The sequence below is a fragment of the Gorilla gorilla genome, chromosome X, assembly GCF_029281585.2.
Source record: "Gorilla gorilla gorilla isolate KB3781 chromosome X, NHGRI_mGorGor1-v2.1_pri, whole genome shotgun sequence".
NCBI classification, from domain to species: Eukaryota; Metazoa; Chordata; class Mammalia; order Primates; family Hominidae; genus Gorilla; species Gorilla gorilla.
Window position 1 is genome coordinate 77150465 of NC_073247.2, and position 18752 is coordinate 77169216.

The 18752-nt window shown below is 41.3% G+C and overlaps 1 protein-coding gene across 2 annotated transcripts in view; it reads left to right on the forward strand.

The window, feature by feature from the left end:
• The window catches only part of ZC3H12B (zinc finger CCCH-type containing 12B), a 477685-nt gene that overhangs the window by 410286 nt on the left and 48647 nt on the right, over window positions 1-18752 (forward strand). Inside the window, exon 8 of one of the 2 annotated variants that reach the window (XM_063702935.1) lies at window positions 7887-7981. The exons of the other annotated variant lie outside the window; for it this stretch is intronic. The gene's annotated coding sequence lies outside the window, so the exon portion shown is untranslated. The remainder of the gene's footprint in view (window positions 1-7886; window positions 7982-18752) is intronic. 2 annotated transcript variants of the gene reach the window in all.

The window sequence follows — 18752 nt, forward strand, 5'->3', positions numbered from 1 at the left end:
TCTTGACACCTTTGTCAAATGTCTAGTTTTATTTCTGGTTTCTCTATTCTGTGTCATTGGTCTATGTGTCTGATTTTGTGGCAGTATTATGCTGTTTTTTTTAATATAGCTCCATAGTATATTTTGAAGTCGGGCAATGTGATTCTTCCAGTTTCATTCTGTATGCTTAGGATAGCTTTGGCTATTCTGGGTCCTTTTTGTCTCCATATACATTTTTAAAGTATTTTTTTTTTATTTCTGTGAAGAATGTCATTGATACTTTGATAGGGATTGCATTGAATCTGTACCTTACTTGGTGTAGTATGGACATTTTCACAATATTCTTCCAATCCATGATATGGAATATCTTTCCTTTTTTTATGTCCTCTTCAATTTCTTGCATCAATGTTTTATAGTTTTCACTAAAGGGGTCTTTCATTTCTTTAAATTTATTCCTAATGCTGAGACCAGCTCAGTTGGGGAGACCCTAACCCAGAGGCGCTAGAGGAATTAAAGACACACGCAGAAATATAGAGGTGTGAAGTGGGAAATCAGGGGTCTCATAGCCTTCAGAGCTGAAAGCCCCAAACAGAGATTTACCCACATATTTATTAACAGCAAACCAGTCATTAGCATTGTTTCTATAGATATTAAATTAACTAAAAATATCCCTTAAGGGAAATGAAATGATGGGCCAAATTAATTGCAGCAGGAACATGCCCTTAAGACACAGATCGCTCAGGCTTTTGTTTGTGGCTTAAGAATGCCTTTAAGCGGTTTTCTGCCCTGGGCGGGCCAGGTGTTCCTTGCCCTCATCCCCATAAACCCACAACCTTCCAGCTTGGGCATTATGGCCATTATGGACATGTTACATTGCTGCAGAGATTGTATTTATGGCCAGTTTTGGGGCCAGTTTATGGCCAGACTTTGGGAGGCTTGCTCCCAACATGTCTCCCTTCTTTGATTTGCAAAGAGATAAAAGCAAGGGCAGCTTTGTCATGGTGAGCTACTTTTCTCAGGAGTTGGGATCCACATCTGCAGACTATACAAAGACAAACAACAGAGATTAAAAGCACAGTCCTTGAAATCACAGAGCTTCCAAGTGTTTTCATCCATTTTAATGGGTTACTAGCTGCTAATTTGTCTGCAGCTCCTTCAAGCACTCCAGTTCCTGGCATTAAGGTCAGGTGTGCCTGGGATGCTTTAAATATTTGTTCTTTTAACTTTACATCCTTATGTTAAGCTCCTAGAGCCAGCCATATCATTTGAGGTTGAGGTGCCACTATACCACCATGGTTCTAGATAATAAGAACTTTTGCCATACTTCTTATTATACCTACCATCTTACCATTTTGTTCAGATCATCTGAACATAGTGTGGCAGTGGCACGCAGACTGAGAGGTGCAATTCAATCTAAACATCCCCTTATGGGACCAATTAATAATGATTCCATAGGAATCGTTTGTGCAGCACCTCTGCCTGTTCTGCAAAGCAATCTTCCTAAACAAGTACGTTCATTTTTTCTAACTGGGTCCAATCCTGTTTCCAAATAGGTTTTTGAGGGCACTATGCCTCAATTATAGGAGCAGATTTATTATGGTAAATACTGAGATCAGAAAGCATGTGTTACTGTGTCATAGAATGATTGCATCCAGGCATTATCACCAGCCCTTATTGAAGGAATACTCATGGCAGTGGTGATAACTGCTATCGTAGCTACCATTAAATTATTCATTGTGACTGGTTGTCCCGCTTTCCTCAGGTTTTCTTCTGCCATCTGTGACAGCTTCTTGATCTGTCCTTAGGTGGGTGGCTGTGTTCGACAGGTGTTGCTCCTGACAGTTGGGGTCCTCCTCAGTGTCAGTCTCAACATGGCTGCAACTGGGGGATCCTTCCGGAGTCTCTTCCTTGGCATCTGGCTCATGATAAGGTTTCAGGTGTCTTGGTGGTATCCAAATCGGCTGTTCATTTTGGCCTGGAGAAATACAAGCATAAGCTCTACCCCAAGTTATTATTTTACCTATTTCCCAACTTTTTGTTATTGGATCTTTTCACCAAATATTGCTAGATTCAACTGTGTATGGGCTGTCCTGTAATCCCTATTTTTCCTCCTTTTTTGTTTTTGTCATCAGTTGTTCATCTATATGAAATCGTAACTAAAGCCTCCAGTTTTTCTTGTCTCTAGCATTAGATATTGCATTAGCAACTAGGAGATCAGCCATTTGATTCCCTTCAGTCAAAGGTCCTGGAAGAGGTGGATGAGCCCCAATGTGAGTGATGTAAAAAGGGTGCATTCTACTTCTAACTGCTGTTTGCAATTGGATAAATAAAGTCATCAATTGTTCATCTGTATGAAATCGTAACTGAGCATTTTCAATTAACTGTGTGGAATGAACCATGTATGAAGAATCAGAAATCACGTTAATAGGCATATCAAAAGCAGTGAATACCTCAATTACAGCTACAAGCTCCACTCTTTGAGCTGAAGTATAGAACGTCTGGAAAACTTTACTTTTTGATCCAGAATAAGAAGCTTTACCATTACTAGACCCATCTATAAAACAATGAAAATGCTTAGCAGGCTGCAGGTTGTTTACTGCAGGAATTGTAAATGCAAACCGTTCACAGTCTTGCTCAGCCAAAGGGATAGTAAAGAAACAGTTTTTTAAATCTATGACTATTAAAGGCCAATTTTTTGGAATTATAGCAGGAGAAGGCAATCCTGGCTGTAATGCTCCCATAGGATGTGTAACTGAATTGATGGCTCTTAAGTCAGTTAACATTCTCCATTTACCTGATTTTTTCTTAATTACGAAAACTGGAGAATTCCAAGGAGAAAATGTTGGAGCTATGTGCCCATTTTCTAATTGTTCAGCAACTAATTTCTCTAAAGCCTCCAGTTTTTCTTTACTTTGCTGCCATTGTTCTATCCAAATTGGCTTATCTGTTAACCATTTTAAAAGTATAGGTTCTGGAGGCTTAACAATGGCTGCCATCAAAATTTTTTTCCTAATCTTTGGCAGGAACTTTGTTTTTTTGCTTGAAGCAGTTCTTTCAAACCTTGCAAATTTTTTTCTAGTCCTATGCCAGGGACATACCCTAATTTCATGCATTGTATGTTGACTTTGTGGGCTATACAATTGTTCTAGAATTAGAACTTGTGCCTCCCATTGTGGTAATAAATCTCTTCACTATAAATTTATAGGTACAGAAGTTATAATTGGTTGAATAGTCCCAGGTTGTCCATCAGGCCCCTCACAATGCAAAATATAACTACTTTGATATGCTTCAGCGGCTTTACCAATTCCAACTATGTTAAATTGAGTGAGTTGAATTGGCCATACAGACGGCCAGTGCTGTAGAGAAATGATTGAAATGTCTGCTCCTGTATCTACCAAACCTTTAAATTTCTTTCCTTGAATAGTTATTTCACAGGTAGGACGTTTATCAGTAATTTGATTTACCCAATAAGCTGCTTTGCCTTGTTTATTTGTGCTTCCAAATCCTCCTGTTCATTTAATTTCACTTTTTCCCATTCCCACATATGGCACAATCAGGAGCAGTGCTATGCGCTCTCCTGGTTCTGCTTTCCAGGAAACAGAGGTAGATATAACAATTTGAATTTCCCCATTGTAATCTGAATCAATGACTCCTGTATGTATTTGTATGCCTTTTAAACTTGAACTAGACCTTCCTAAAAGTAATCGCATTGTCCCTGCTGGTAAGGGTCCACAGACTCCAGTTGGGACCTTTTGCAGGGGTTCCCCAGGCAGAAGGCTCACAGCTTTTGTGCAGCATAAATCTACTGCGGCACTACCAGCTGTGGAGGGGGACAGACATTGTACAGGGGTGAGGGAATGGCCTGAGCCAGAAATGCCCCAGTTTAGAACGGGGCCCGGGACGGGCCCCTGATGGCGTTTCCCGAAATCGGATCCCCTTCTTTATCAAATTTAGAGTGACACTGATGAGCCCAGTGTTTTCCTTTTTTACATTTTGGACATATTTCAGGCTCAGCAATTTTCTTTTTTCCCCTATCTAGTGGCCTGACTCGCTGATTTTTTCTACATTTTTTTTTAGTATGACCATGCTTCCCACAGTTAAAACAAGCTCCAGGAAATGGAGTATTTCCTTTGTCCACTTTTAGTCCTGCCATTGCCTGTGCCAACAAGGTAGCATTATGCAGATTACCTCTGATACCATCACAGGCCTTGATATAATCAACTAAATGTGCTTTCCCTCTGATAGGTCGCAGAGCAGCCTGGCAATCGGGATTAGCATTGTCGAAAGCTAATAACTGCAACACTATATCCTGAGCAGCCGAATCTGAAATCATCTTTTTAAGAGACTCCTGTAACCGAGCTATAAAATCAACATATGGTTCTCTGGGTCCCTGTTTTATAGCACTAAAGGAAGGGTATTGTTCTCCACCTGAAGTGATTTTTTCCCAAGCTCTAATGCTCACTCCTCTAAGCCGTTCTATGGCATCATCCTGCATGACCAGTTGTGCATCTAAACCAGCCCAGCCGTCAACCCCCAAAAGTTGGTCTGCAGTTATTTTAATCTGAGGTTGGGCCTGGGCATTGTGAGCAGCCTGAATGGAAGCTTCATCTGCCCACCAAGTTTTAAATTGTAAGAACTGAGCAGGAGTTAGACAAGCTCGAGTAAGAGTGTCCCAGTCAGTAGGAATCATCTGACTGGAAACAGTAACATTCTTTAACAGTCCCATTACAAAAGGAGAACCTGGTCCATACTCATTTATTGCTTGTTTTAATTTTTTGAGTAATTTAAAAGGAAAGGCTCAAATGTAGCTGTAATATTTCCCTCTTGATCTGGGGGGTGTATTCTAACAGGGAACTGCCAAGCCTCTAAGTCACCCTCTTGTCTAGCTTGCTGAATTCCTGCCTGAATAGAACTAAGAGCCATTGCTCGAGGCGCTGCTTGAACAGTCACTGGGGCAACTAGTTTTCACCCAGTGTCCTCTGGAAAAGAAAGATCTGGGGGGTCATTTTCCTCAAAATAATAAGGAGGGGGTGCAGAAGGGTAGGGATGAACCTCTCCTTCCTTTGCCACTTTAGCTTTAGCTGGCAAATAAACATGCTCTGTAACCTCTTCTGTTACTTTGCTATAATCGTTCCTCCTCATTATCAGTGTGAAAAAGTTCCAAGGTGAAACGAACCAGACCCCATATCTGTCCCATTGTTACCCTGACACTTCTGAGCTCCCCTTCTTACTCACCATGGGGATTACTTTAAGAGTACTCGGGTGTCCTCCAGCTAGTTTTCCATTCCAACCATTGCTCCGGTGACCCTTCAACCTGGATTCGAGCCCCCACGAATGGACAGCACTTGCCGAGACCAGCTCTGTTGGGGAGACCCTAACCCAGAGGCTGACCCTAACCCAGAGGCACTAGAGGAATTAAAGACACACACACAGAAATATAGAGGTGTGAAGCGGGAAATCAGGGGTCTCACAGCCTTCAGAGCTGAGAGCCACAGAGATTTACCCACATATTTATTAACAGCAAACCAGTCATTAGCATTGTTTCTATAGATATTAAATTAACTAAAAGTATCCCTTAAGGGAAATGAAAGGATGGGCTGAATTAATTGCAGCAGGAACATGCCCTTAAGACACAGATCACTCAGGCTTTTGTTTGTGGTTTAAGAATGCCTTTAAGCGGTTTTCCACCCTGGGCGGGCCAGGTGTTCCTTGCCCTCATTCCTGTAAACCCACAACCTTCCAGCTTGGGTGTTATGGCCATTATGGACATATTACATTGCTGCAGAGATTGTATTTATGGCCAATTTTGGGGCCAGTTTATGGCCAGACTTTGGGGGACTTGCTCCCAACACCTAGGTATCTATTTCCATCATTTTATTTTTAATCTATGTGTGTTCTTACAGGTAAAATGTGTTTCTTGCAGGCAGAAGATAGTTGGGACTTGTTTTTTAATCTATTGAGCCACTCTATGTATGTTGATTGAAGAATTTGCTCTATTTATGTTCAATGTTATTATTGATAATTGAGAATTTACTGCCGTCATTTCGTTATTTGTTTTCTGTTCGGTTAGTGGTCTTCTCTTTCTTCCTTCTTTCTTATCTACCTCTCTGTGAGAAAGATTTTCTCTTGTGTTACATTTTAATTTTTGCTTTCTGTTTTTGTGTATTTGTTGTCAGTTTATTTATTTGAGACTGCCATGAGGCTTGCAAATTACATCTTATAACCCGTTATTTTAAACTCATAACAACTTCACACTGAGTTTAAAAGCAAAGAAGCAAGCTGATAGGTTTGGCTGTGTCCCCACCCAAATCTCATCTTGAATTCCCCATGTGTTGTGAAATGAACCTGGTGGGAGGTTATCGAATAATGGGGGCAGGTCTGTCCCATGCTGTTCTCATTGTAGTGAATAAGTCTCACAAGACCTGATGGTTTTAAAAACGGGCATTTCCCTGCACAAATTCTCTCTTCTCTTGTCTGCCAACATGTGAGACATGGCTTTCACTTTCCACCGTGATTGTGGGAACTCCCTAGCCATGTTGAACTGTAAGTCTATTAAACCTCTTTCTTTTGTAAATTGCCCAGTCTCAGGTATATCTTTATCAGCAGCATGAAAATGGACTAATACAGTAAATTGGTACCAGTAGAGTGGGGTATTACTGAAAAGACACCTGAAAATGTGAAAGCGACTTCAGAACTAGGTAACAGGCAGAGATTGGAACAGTTTGAAGGGCTCAGAAGAAGACAGGAAAATGTGGAAAAGTTTGGAACTTCCTAGAGACTGAATAAACTTTCTATGCTGATCTCTCTCCCTATCTCCTCTTTAAGGCCAATAACTTAGATTTGCCCTTCTGAGGCTATCTTCTATATCTTGTTGCCATACTTTGTTGTTTTTGTTAGTATTTTTATTTTATCTCCCCTGACTGTGTATACTCAAATAGCTTGTCTTCGAGCTCACTAATTCTTTTTTCCACTTTATCAATTCTGCTATTGAGAAACTGATGTATTCTTCAGTATGCCAATTGAATTTTTCAGCTCCAAAATTTCCGCTTAGTTTTTAAAAATTATTTCTATTTCTTTGTTAAATTTATCTGATAGGATTCTGAATTCCTTCTCTGTGTTATTTTTAATTTTACTGAGCTTCCTCAAAATAACTATTTTGAATTCTCTTTTTGAAAGACCACATATCTGTATCTCTCTGAAATTGGTTGCTGGTGCCTTATTTAGCTCATTTGGTGAAGTCATGTTTCCTGGATTGTCTTGATGCTTGAGGATATTCTTTGATGTCTGGGCATTGAAGACTTAGGCATTTATTGTAATCTTCAGCTTTGGTTTATTTATTCTCATCCTTCTGGAGAAGGCTTTCAGGTATTCAAAGGGAATTCAGTGTTGTGATCTAAGTCTTTGGTCACTGTAGTCTTGGTTGTCTTGGGTACGATTCAAGAGAAATCCCTGGATTACCAGGCAGAGTCTCTTGTTCACTTCCTTTATTTTCCCCCAAACAAATGGAGTATCTCTTTCCACAATGAGCTCCCTGGAGTTAGAAGTGGATTTACACAAACACCTCTAAGGCCACTACCACTGGGACTGTACTGGGTCAGACCTGAAGTCAGCAAAGTACTGGGTCTCACCCATGGTCTGTGGCAACTATTGTCTGGCTACCACTGATTTTGATTCAAGGCACAAGGGCTCTTTAGTCGGCAGTTGGTGAATCCAGCCAAGCTTATGTCTTTCCCTTGAGGATGGCATATTCTGTTAATGGCCCAGAATGGGTCTAGAAATGCTGTCTGGGAGCTGGGGCTAGGAGTCGGGAATTTTAGAAATCTACTTGTTGCTTTATTTTATTGTTGCTAAGCTCATACCCAAGTTGCAAGGTAAAGTGCTTTTTACTCTTTCCTCTTCTTTCCTAGAGCAGAAAGAGTGTTTTCCTATTGCCACCACAGCTAAGAATGTGCTGGGTCACACCTGAAGCCATCCCAGTACCAGGTTTCACCCAAGGCCCATGGTGAGTACTGCCTGGCTACTGCTGATGTTTATTCAAGGCCCAAAGGCTCTTTAGTCTGCAGGTGATGAATCCTGCCAGGACTGGGTTCTTTCCTTCAAGGCAGCAGGTTCCCTTCTGCCCAGATTGTGTCTAGCAATGTCATGTGGGAACTGGGGCCTGGAATGGGGGCCTGAGGACACTGCTTGGTGCTTTATTTTACTGGGGCTGAGCTGACATTCAAGTTGCAAGACAAAGTCATCTTTACCTTTTTCTCTCTTTCCTCAAGTGAAAGGAGTTTCTTCCAGAGCTGCAAGCTGAACTGCCTGGGGTTAAGAGAGAGGTGACACAAGCACCATCTTGGCTGTTCCCGCTGGTGTCTTACTGGGTCACACGCATCCAAAATCCACTGGATCTAAGCCCAGCACAGCACCAGGACTTCTCCAGGAATTCCAGTCCCCATGCCCTGAATTGCCTTTCAAATTTATTTAGGATCCCAGAACGCTTTAATGCTTGGTGGTGTGGCTAGCCAGAACTCAGGTTCCAATGGTTGGGTGGGATAGATGATTCCTTTCAGACTAGAGCTAATTTAAATGCTTCCTTCACAGGCACTGGATAAATTCTGTCCTGTGTTGCTTTCCGCTGTGACAGGATAGCAGTGAGTTCCAATGTACAGTTGCATAATCACTGTATTCACCCTCCCTTAAACACATAGTTTCATTCTCTGTGCCTCACAGACACTGCAGAGGAATGCAGAAGGAGTGGTGTCAGCAATTCAAGATTTTCTTTCTTATCCTCTTTAGTGCCCCTTTCCTTCATATGATGTTAAAACCAGGTACTGTGACCATTCACCTGATTGGAGGTTCTTATGAAAGTGCTTTCTTGTGTCAATAGTTGTTCAGTTTGGTGTTGCTGTGTTGTGGAGACAATTACTGGGGGTTCTATTCAGCCATTTTACTCTGTCTTCTGCCTCCCACTTTTGACAATTTGATTATAATGCTTTTCAGTATGGACTTCCTTAGGACAACTTTTGTTGGAGTCCTTTGGGCTTCTTAATTTAGACGTCTATTTGGTTCTTCAGAACCAATTCTTCAGATTTGGGCTATTTCAGCAATCATTTCTTCAAATAAGCCCCCTTCCCAATCTAATCTCCCTCTTCTCCTTCTTGCACTTCTATAATGTGTATATTAACCCACTTGATGGTGGTTCATAAATTCTGTAGACTGTCTTCACTCTTTTTCTTTTCTTTTTCCTTTTTATCTGACTAGATAATGTCAAATGACCTGTCTTTTAAATTGGCCATTATTTTTCTGTTTGATCAAGTCTGTTGTTTGTCTTTGTGTTTTTTTAATTTAATAATTCAAGGACATCCCATTTTATAAATAATGCTGGCAAAACTGGATAGAGACATGTAGAAGAATGAAACCGGATCTCTATCTCTGAACATCTACAAAAATCAACTCAAGGTAAATCCAAGACTTAAATCTAAGATCTGAAACTATAAAAATTCTAGAAGAAAACCTAGGAAAAACTCTTCTGAATGTTGGTGTAAGCAAAGAAGTTATGACTAAGACCCCAAAAGCAAATCCAACTATAACAAAAATGAATAAATGAAACCTAATTAAACTAAAAAGCTTCTTCACAGCAAAAGAAAGAATCATCAGAGTAAACAAACAACCCACAGAATGGGAGAAAATATTTGCAAACTATGCATCTGATGAAGGACTAATATCCAGAACTACAAGGAACTCACACAAATCAGCAAGAAAAAATAATAATAATTCCATCAAAAAGTGGACAAATGACATGAATAGACATTTCTCAAAAGAAAATGTACAAATGGCCAAAAAACATATGAAAAATGCTCAACATCACTAATCATGAGGGAAATGCAAATTAAAACCACAATGAGATACCACATAATGAGATACCACCTTATCCCAGCCAGAATAATCATTATTGAAAAGTTAAAAGGGCCGGGCACGGTGGCTCACGCCTGTAATCCCAGCACTTTGGGAGTCTGAGGCAGGTGGATCACGAGGTCAGGAGATCAAGACCATCCTGGCTAACACAGTGAAACCCCGTCTCTACTAAAAATACAAAAAAAATTAGCCGGGTGTGGTGGTGGGTGCCTGTAGTCCCAGCTACTCAGAAGGCTGAGGCAGGAGAATGGCGTGAACCCAGGAGGCAGAGCTTGCAGTGAGCCAAGACCACACCACTGCACTCCAGCCTGGGTGACAGAGCAAGACTGTCTCAAAAAAAAAAAAAAGATGTTGGCATGGATGTGGTGAAAAGGCAAAGTTTATGCACTGCTGGTAGAAATGCAAATTATTATAACCTCTATGGAAAATGCTATGGAAATGTCTTAAATAATTAAAGGTAGACTACGATTCAATCCAGCAATCCCACTACAGGGTATCTACCCCTTCTTTAAAGGAAAAGAAGCCATATCAAAAAGACACCTGCACGTGTATGTTTATCACAGCACAATTAACAATTGCAAAGATATAGAAAGAACCTAAGTGTCCATCAACAAATGTGTGGATAAAGAAGATGTGGGACTGGGCACTGTGGCTCATGCCTGTAATCTCAGCACTTTGTGAGGCCGACGTGGGTGGATCGCCTGAGGTCAGGATTTTAAGCCCAGCCTGGCCAACATGGTGAAACCCCACCTCTACTAAAAATATAAAAATTAGGTGGACGTGGTGGTACGTGCCTGTAAGCCCAGCTACTCGGGAGGCTGAGGAAGGAGAATCGCTTGAACCCAGGAGGTGGAGGTTGCAGTGAACCAAGATTCACACCACTGCACTCCAGCCTGGGCGACAGAATGATACTCCAAAAAAAGAAGAAAAAGAAAGAAAGAGAGAAAGAGGAAGGAAGGGAGAAAGGAAGGGAGGGAGGGAGGGAGGGAAAGAAATAAAGAAAGAAAGAAAGAAAGAGAGAGAGAAAGAGAGAGAGAAGGGAAGGAAGGAAAGAAAGAAGGAAAAAAAGAAAGAAAGAAAGAGAGGAAAGAAAGAAAGAAAGAAAGGAAAGAAGGAAAGAAAGAAGGAAGGAAAGAAAGAAAGAAAGAAAGAAAGAAAGAAAGAAAGAAAGAAAGAAAGAAAGAGAAACAGAAAGAAAAGAAAATGTGTTATGGACACATGGTGGGGAAAAACACACACTAGGACATATCAGAGAAGGTAGGGTGAGGAGAGGGAGAGCATCAGGAAGAATAATGGATGATAAGCTTAATACCTGGTGTGGGATGATTTGTGCAGCAAATCACCATGGCACACGTTTATCTATGTAACAAACCTGCACGTCCTGCACATATACCCCTGAACTTAAAATACATGTTGAAGAAAAAAAAGAAAATGTGGGCCAGGCATGGTGGTTCACGCCTGTAATCCTAGCACATTCGGAGGCCAAGGCGGGCAGATCACCTGAGGTCAGGGATTCAAGACCAGCCTGGGCAACATGGCAAAACCCCCTCTGTAGTAATAATACAAAAATTAGCCAGGCATGATAGCACATGCCTGTAGTCCCAGCTACTCAGGAGGGTGAGGCAGGGAAATCTCTTGAACCCAGGAGATGGAGGTTGCAGTGAACCAAGATCACACCACTCCACTTTAGCCTGAGTGACAGAATGAGACTTCATCTCAAAAGAATTAAAAAAAAAAATTGATATGTCTACAACACGGAATACTACTCTGCCATAAATGAGAATGAAATAATGTCTTTTGCAGCATCTTGGATGCAGCTGGAGGCCATTATTCTAAGAGAAGTAACTCAGGAATGAAAAGCCAAATACTGTATGTTCTCACTTATAAGTGGGAGCTAAGCTATGCATACACAAAGGCATATGGAGTGATATAATGGACTTTGGAGACTCAGAAGCATGAGGGTAAGAGGGGACTAACAGATAAAAACCTATATGTTGGGTTCAATTTACACTACTCAGGTGATCAGTGTGCTAAAATCTCAGATTTCATCACCATACAATTCATTCATGTAACCAAAAGCCACTTGTACCCCAAAAGCTATTGAAATAAAAAATATATATTTTTAGGCTGGGCGCGATAGCTCATGCCTGTAATCCCAGCACTTTGGGAGGCTGAGGAGGGTGGATCATGAGGTCAGGAGTTCAAGACCAGCCTGGCCAAGATGGCGAAACCCTGTCTCTACTAAAAATACAAAAATTAGCCGGGCGTGGTTGCAGACACCTGTAATCCCAGCTACTTGGGAGGCTGAGGCAGGAGAATCACTTGAACCAGGAGGTGGAGGTTGCAGTGAGCTGAAATCATGTCACTGCCTTCCAGCCTGGGCGACAGAGCAAGACTTCATCTCAAAAAATATATATATACACATATATATATACATATATATTTATATTTTATAATATATATTTATTATATATAATATATATTATATTTTATTATATATACATATATTTATATATATGTGTATATATATATACACATATATACACACACACACATATATATATATACACATACATATATATGTGAAAAGCAATAGTATTAATTCAATTCTTTTGTTCATCCAGGCTGAAGTTCAGTGGTGCGATCTCGCCTCACTGCAAGCTGCATCTCCTGGGTTCAAGTGATTCTTCTGCCTCAGCCTCCCAAACAACTGGAATTACAGGCACATGCCACCATGCCTGGCTAATTTTTTTGTATTTGTAGTAGAGATGGGGTTTCACCGTGTTGGCCAAGCTGGTCTTGAACTTCTGACCTCGAGTGATCCACACACCTCGGTATCACAAAGTCCTGGGATTACAGGCGTGAGCCACCAAGCCCAGCCTCGTTTTTTTTTTGTTTGTTTTTGTTTTTTTATAATTTCTATTTCTTTGTTGATATTCTTGATTTGTTCCTTATCATTTAGTTGTGTGTGTTCTCAAGTAGTGTATGGAACTTCTTTTAAGTGATTGCTTTGAATTCTTTGTCAGATAATGCATAAGTCTTCATTTCTCTAGGATCAGTGTCTGGAGATTTATATTGCTATTTTGATTGGGCTATGTTTCTCTGTTTCTTCATGTTCCTTTTTATTTTTTCTTTATTTTTATTTTTATTTTATGTAGATATGGAGGTATCACTATGTTGCTCAGGCTGCTTTTGAACTCAGCCTTAAGTAATCCTTCTGCCTCAGCCTTCCAAAGTGTTTGTATTACAGGCATCAGCCACTGTGCTCAGCCTTTTGTTGTCATTGTTATATATGAAAAAGCAGCTACCTCTTCTAGTCTTTATGGGATGTCTTTGTAAATGGGAAGATCTTTACTAGCTCAGCCTGGTTAGAGATTCTGAGGGCTTCTCACATTTTTAGAAGAGATACATCTTCTCTGGGTTTGTGCGTTTAATTTCCTTATTAGTGAATCTTGCCAGTTTCTTTTTCAGGAGCTTATAGTGTCTTGCTCCCTCTGGTGTTTCACTGGAGTACTGTAGGTTCTCTGGCAGTACAACAAGCCACTGAGCTGCTGCTGCTTTTTTTCTTTATGGAGAGGCTTTATTGATTTGGACATATAGGTGAAATAATGGTTTCAGCGTTGATGGTCAGAGCTAGGTTGAAATGAGATTTCAAAGTAAATCTTGAAGAGCCAGTTGTGGGTCTTTCATAAGGAAAAAGTGAATACTCCAGTGTCAAACTAATGGGATTTCTATTCCCCCTGAGAACTGGAACATGACAAGGTTGCCCACTCTCACCACTTCTATTCAATATAGTACTGGAAGTCCTAGCCAGGGCAATCAGACCAGAGAAAGAAATAAAAGGCATCCAAATCAGTAAAGAGGAAGTCAAACAATCACTGTTTGCTGATGACATGATTGTATACCTAGAAAACCCTAAAGACACCTCCAAAAAGCTGCTAGAACTGATAAATGAATTCAGCAAAGTTTCAGGATACAAAATTAATGTACACAAATCATTAGCTATGCTATACACCATCAGCAACCAAGCTGAGAATCAAATCAAGAACACAACCACTTTTACAATAGCTGGAAAAAAAAAAAAACACTTGGGAATATACCTAACCAAAGAGGTGATAGACCTCTACAAGGAAAACTACAAAACACTGCTGATAGAAATCATAGATGACACAAACAAATGAAAACACATACTGGCTGGGTGTGGTGGCTCACGCCTGTAATCCCAACACTTTGGGAGGCCGAGGTGGGTGGATCAGCTGAGGTCAGGAATTCAAAACCAGACTGGCCAACATGGTGAAACCCCATCTCTACTAAAAATACAAAAATTTGCCAGGCGTAGTGGTAGGTGCCTGTAATCCCAGCTGCTTGGGAGGCTGAGGCAGGAGAATTGCTTGAACCTGAGTGGTGGAGGTTACAGCAAGCCAAGATAGTGCCATTGCACTCCAGCCTGGGCAACAGAGTGAGACTCCATCTAAACACACACACACACACACACACACACACACACACACACGTTCATGGATGGGTAAAATCAATATTGTAAAAATGAACATACTGCTAAAAGCAATCTACAAATTCAATGCAGTTCCCATCAAAATGCCACCATCATTCACAGAACTAGAAAAAACAATCCTAAGGTTCATATGGAACTGAAAAAGAGCCCACATAGCCAATGCAAGAGTAAGCAAAAAGATCAAATCTGGAGGCATCACATTATCTGACTTCAAACTATACCATAAAGCCATCATCACCAAAACAGCATGGTACTGGTATAAAAATAGGCACATAGACCAATGGAACAGAATAGAGAACTCAGAAATAAAGCCAAAATAGAAAGCAGAACTACCATTTGATCCAGCAATCCCACTACTCTATATGTATCCAGAGGAAAAGAAGCCATTATATGAAAAAGACACTTGCACACACATGTTTATAGCAGCACAATTCGCAACTGCAATAATATGGAACCAGCTCAAATGCATATATATATATATAAAAAATAGAATAGTAATCAGCCATGCAAAGGAACGAGACCAGGTGCGGTTGCTCATGCCTGTAATTCCAGCACTTTGGGAGGCCAAGGCAGGTGGATCACCTGAGATCAGGAGTTCAACATTGGCCTAGTCAACATGGTGAAACACTTTCTCTACCAAAAAATACAAAAATCATCTGGGTGTGGTGGTGCATGCCTGTAGTCCCAGCTACTCGGGAGGCTGAGGTGGGATAATTGTTTGAACACAGGAGGCAGAGGTTGCAGTGAACTGAGATCATGCCACCGCACTTGAGCCTCGAGCCTAGGTGACAGAGTGAGACCATGTCACACACACAAAAAAAGGAACAAAATAATGGCATTTGTGGCAACCTGGATGGAATTAGAAACCATTATTCTCAGTGAAGTAATTCAGTAATGGAAAACCAAACATCATATGTTCTCACTCATAAGTCAGAGCTAAGCTATAAGGATGCAAAGGCATAAGAATTATACAATGGACTTTGGGGACTTGGAGGAAAGGATGGGAGGGGGGTGAGAGACAAAAGACTACACACTGGGTACAGTGTACACTGCTCGGATGATGAGTGCATGAAAAATCTCAGAAAGGGTGGAGCCAAGATGGCCGAGTAGGAACAGCTCCAGTCTACAGCACCCAGCGTGAGCGACACAGAAGATGAATGATTTCTGCATTTCCAAATGAGGTACCAGGTGCATCTCACTGCGGATTGTCAGACAGTGGGTGCAGGACAGTGGGTGCAGTGCACCAAGCCTGAGCTGAAGCAGGGCGAGGCATCACCTCACCTGGGAAGCACAAGGGGTCAGGGAATTCCCTTTCCTAGGGGTGACAGATGGCACCGGGAAAATTGGGTCACTCCCACCCTAATACTGTGCTTTTCTGGCAGTCTTAGCAAAGAGCACACCAGGAGATTATATCCCACGCATGGCTCAGAGGGTCCTACACCCACAGAGCCTCGCTCATTGCTAGCACAGCAGTCTGAGATCGAACTGCAAGGCAGCAGTGAGGCTGGGGGAGGGGCGCCCACCATTGCTGAGGCTTGAGTAGGTAAACAAAGCAGCTGGGAAGTGTGAACTGGGTGGAGCCCACCACAGCTCAAGGAGGCCTGACTGACTCTGTAGACTCCACCTCTGGGGGCAGGGCATAGCCAAATAAAAGGCAGCAGAAACCTCTGCAGACTTAAATGTCCCTGTCTGACAGCTTGGAAGACTGTAGTGGTTCTCCAGCATGCAGCTGGAGATCCGAGGATGGACAGACTGCCTCCTCAAGTTGGTCCCTGACCCCCAAGTAGCCTAACTGGGAGGCACACCCCAGTAGGGGCAGACTGACACCTCACACGGCCGGGTACTCCTCTGAGACAAAACTTCCAGAGGAACGATCAGGCAGCAACATTTGCTGTTCACCAATATCTGCTGTTCTGCAGCCTCCACTGCTGATACCCAGGCAAACAGGGTCTGGAGTGGATTTCCGGCAAACTGCAACACACCTGCAGCTGGGGGTCCTGACTGTTACAAGGAAAACTAAAAAACAGAAAGGACATCCACACCAAAACCCCACCTGTACATCACCATCATCAAAGACCAAAGTAGATAAAACCACAAAGATGGGGAAAAAACAGAGCAGAAAAATTGAAAATTCTAAAAATCAGAGCACCTCTCCTCCTCCAAAGGAATGCAGCTCCTCAACAGCAATGCAACAAAGCTGGATGGAGAATTACTTTGACAAGTTGAGAGAAGAAGGCTTCAGAAGATCAAACTACTCCGAGCTAAAGGAGGAAGTTTGAACCCATGGCAAAGAAGTTAAAAACCTTGAAAAAAGATTAGACAAATGGCTAACTAGAATAACCAATGCAGAGAAGTCCTTGAAGGACCTGATGGAGCTGAAAACCACAGCACGAGAACTACGTGATGAATGCACAAGCCTCAGTAGCTAATTCGATCAACTGGAAGAAAGGGTATCAGTGATGGAAGATCAAATGAATGAAATGAAGCGAGAAGAGAAGTTTAGAGAAAAAAGAATAAAAAGAAACGAATAAAGCCTCCAAGAAATATGGGACTATGTGAAAAGACCAAATCTATGTCTGATTGGTGTATCTGAAAGTCACGGGGAGAATAGAACCAAGTTGGAAAACACTCTGCAGGATATTATCCAGGAGAACTTCCCCAATCTAGCAAGGCAGGCCAACATTCAGATTCAGGAAATATAGAGAACACCACAAAGATACTCCTTGAGAAGAGCAACCCCAAGACACATAATTGTCAGATTCACCAAAGTTGAAATGAAGGAAAAAATGTTAAGGGCAGCCAGAGAGAAAAGTCGGGTTACCCACAAAGGGAAGCCCATCAGACTAACAGCTGATCTCTTGGCAGAAACTCTACAAGCCAGAAGAGAGTGGGGGCCAATATTCAACATTCTTAAAGGAAAGAATTTTCAACCCAGAATTTCATATCCAGCCAAACTAAGCTTCATAAGTGAAGGAGAAATAAAATCCTTTACAGACAAGCAAATGCTGAGAGATTTTGTCACCACCAGGCCTTCCCTAAAAGAGCTACTGAAGGAAGCATTAAACATGGGAAGGAACAAATGGTACGAGCCACTGCAAAAACATACCAAATTGTAAAGACCATCGAGGCTAGGAAGAAACTGCATCAACTAACGAGCAAAATAACCAGCTAATATCATAAGGACAGGATCAAATTCACACATAACAATATTAACCTTAAATGTGAATAGGCTAAATGCCCCAATTAAAAGACACAGACTGGCAAATTGGATAAAGAGTCAAGACGCATCAGTGTGCTGTATTCAGGAAACCCATCTCACGTGCAGAGACACACATAGGCTCAAAATAAAGGGATGGAGGAAGATCTACCAAGCAAATGGAAAACAAAAAAAAGGCAGGGGTTGCAATCCTACTCTCTGATAAAACAGACTTTAACCAACAAAGATCAAAAGAGACAAAGAAGGCCATTACATAATGGTAAAGGGATCAATTCAACAAGAAGAGCTAACTATCCTAAATATATATGCACCCAATACTGGAGCACCCAGATTCATAAAGCAAGTCCTTAGAGACCTACAAAGAGATTTAGACTCCCACACAATAATAATGGGAGACTTGAACACCCCACTGTCAATATTAGACAGATCAATGAGACAGAAAGTTAACAAGGATATCCAGGAATTGAACTCAGCTCTGCATGAGCAGACCTAATAGACATCTACAGAACTCTCCATCCCAAATCAACAGAATATACATTCTTCTCAGCACCACACCACACTTATTCCAAAATTGACCACATAGTTGGAAGTAAAGCACTCCTCAGCAAATCTAAAAGAACAGAAATCACAACAAACAGTCTCTCAGACCACAGTGCAATCAAACTAGAACTCAGGATTAAGAAACTCACTCAAAACCGCTCAACTACGTGGAAACTGAACAACCTGCTCCTGAATGACTACTGGGTACATAATGAAATGAAGGCAGAAATAAAGATGTTCTTTGAAACCAATGAGAACAAAGACACAACATACCAGAATCTCTGGGACACATTCAAAACAGTGTGTAGAGGGAAACTTATAGCACTAAATGCCCACAAGAGAAAGCAGGAAGGATCTAAAATTGCCACCCTAACATCACAATTAAAAGAACTAGAGAAGCAAGAGGAAACACATTCAAAAGCTAGCAGAAGACAAGAAATAACTAAGATCAGAGCAGAACTGAAGGAAATACAGACACAAAAAAACCCTTCAAAAAACCAATGAATCCAGGAGCTGGTTTTTTGAAAAGATCAACAAAATTGATAGACTGCTAGCAAGACTAATAAAGAAGAAAAGAGAGAAGAATCAAATAGATGCAATAAA